This window comes from Anabrus simplex, chromosome 2 (genome assembly GCF_040414725.1).
Source record: "Anabrus simplex isolate iqAnaSimp1 chromosome 2, ASM4041472v1, whole genome shotgun sequence".
Taxonomy (NCBI): domain Eukaryota; kingdom Metazoa; phylum Arthropoda; class Insecta; order Orthoptera; family Tettigoniidae; genus Anabrus; species Anabrus simplex.
In genome coordinates, this window is record NC_090266.1 from 1034848738 (window position 1) to 1034850971 (window position 2234).

The 2234-nt window shown below is 40.8% G+C and overlaps 1 non-coding gene across 1 annotated transcript; it reads right to left on the reverse strand.

Annotated features, from left to right (window-relative positions):
• Window positions 1–1159: 1159 nt before the first annotated feature.
• Window positions 1160–1236, reverse strand: TRNAS-CGA (transfer RNA serine (anticodon CGA)). Its single transcript has one exon. It is a non-coding gene; the product is annotated as a tRNA-Ser (tRNA).
• Window positions 1237–2234: the final 998 nt, after the last annotated feature.

Below are 2234 nucleotides of genomic sequence, written 5' to 3' on the forward strand. Positions count from 1 at the left end.
TTCCAGGTGTGGTGTTGTTATTGTTTTTATTTAATTCATTTACACTGCGCGAGTTGGCCGTGCGGTTAGGGGTGCGGAGCTGTGACATTGCATTCTGGAGATGCTGGGCTCGAACCCCACCCTCGGCAGCCCTGAAGATGGTTTTCCTTGGTTTCCCCATTTTCGCACACGGCAAATGCTGGGACTGTACCTGAATTAAGGCCACGGCCGCCTCCTTCCCACTCCCATCCCTTTCCTGTTCTATCGTCGCCACAAGACCTATCTGTGTGGGTGCGCAATAAAGCAACTTGTAAAAATGATGTGTATTTTATTTATTTATTTATTTATTTATTTATTTATTTATTTATTTATTTATTTATTTATTTATTTATTTATTTATTTATTCTTCTTCATCGTTAGGGTCACTAAGGACCACGAGATCTCAACTGCTTGTCTTCTTGCGGGTCCACCAGGTTTTCATCCTTTCGGAGCGTGCTTTCGTCCATGCATCAGAATGGACCCGCTTCAGTCGAGTTGGAACTTCTTCTTGGTGAACCTCTCTAAGTTTGTGTTTGAGTGATGCTCGGAGTTGAATGTCTGTTACTGAGATTCCATACTTTAGAAGACCTTTATCGAGCTCCACCAACCGAGGAGGTACCGTTTTGAGACTTCTGAAAACATTTACAGATTCTTTCTTTCAGCTGGCAATCTGAAGAGGTGAGCGTAAATTGTTATCCTTCTTTTCCGGATTACGCTTGATATCTTTCAATGTAGGTGTATATTTCTAAGTTGCTCCGAAGTCTGTAAACACCATCTTTGAGACAGGGACCAAGAATTTTTCGGATAATCCTTTTTTTTTTCCTTAATTGCCAGTTTTTCAAGCAGGTTATGTGTTCGACGTGTTAAACATTCTACTGCATATAATGCTTCAGGTCTAATTACAGTTTGATAACGTCGAAGTTTTACATTTCGAGAGATATACTTTCTGTTATACTCTTAATGTTTTGAGTGAGTCGGAAGGCTGTTTCAAACTTTTTGACACATGACGAACTTCTCAGAATTAATTAATATTGAATTTTCACGACCTCATTGTAATCGAAACAGACATTCAAAGTATTAGGTCGTGTTACGTACATGTAGTACGTGTTGAAGAGATGTTAAGTACAGAACAAAAATGGCCAGCCGGACACCAGTGGGATCCGAACCCACAACCTCCCGATTTCGCGTCGGTTGCTCTACCAATTGAGCTATGGTGGCCTAGGCCTTTTTTGCTCTGTTTGAAAGGATCTGAGCTACAGGTCTGGCACTGCTGCTAGCACACTGTAGAATCCGTTTTTAAGTCGCCCGTTGTGGGGCAAGTCAATGAATATTGAATTTTCACGACCGCATTGTAATTGGATTCAACCCATTCACTAAGGTACTTGAACCTTTCCACTTTCAAAATTCTGCCCTGGAGGATGTATGATGTTAGAAATGAAGTAGGTTTTAGTATAGGAGATTTTTGAGGCCAATCTTAACTGCGCATTCATGCAGATAATTGATTCTTGATTTTTTGAGTAGCTAGTTCAGGAGAGGAGGTAAGGAGAGCGAGGTAATCTGCAAAAGCAAGGCAGTCAATATTGATAGGGCTGTATATATGTTTATTCGTCAGCCCTAAAGCTGGTTGGATCCTCAACAGCTCCGCCATCAGCTGTCATAGATTGCCTAAGCATCACTGGAGAGGCGTACTAGGGAAATGCGGCGTGAGGTAGTTTCCCGTTGCTTTCCTCACCGCGGCAGAAGTTGCTATTACATATTAGTCTGCCAAGCCCACTGAAATGCATGCATCAACCGACCCTATGAGCAACATTTTCACACCATTCATAGCAGGAAATAGCTGCACAAGGAATTGCATTACTAGCATCGCTCATACCTCAGTCACTTTAATAATGTCAAAGCCAAGGATAAGACTGAGACAGGTCAATGAAAGTAACAAAATTGCTCTAGCCTATACAAGAAGACATAGTGCTCTGTAAACGGTAAGTCCCTCCAGTAAAGGCCTACCATTACGAATTCTGCTTGTTTGAACTCCATTAGGAATTCCTTTACATTGGAGAACGTGTCTCCATTCCCGGTTTATTTATTTATTTATTTATTTATTTATTTATTTATTTATTTATTTATTTATTTATTTATTTATTTGCCGATCGAGTGGCTGTGTGTCTTGGTTGAAGTAGCTGTCAAATTGCATTCAGGAGATAGTGGGTTCGAAACCT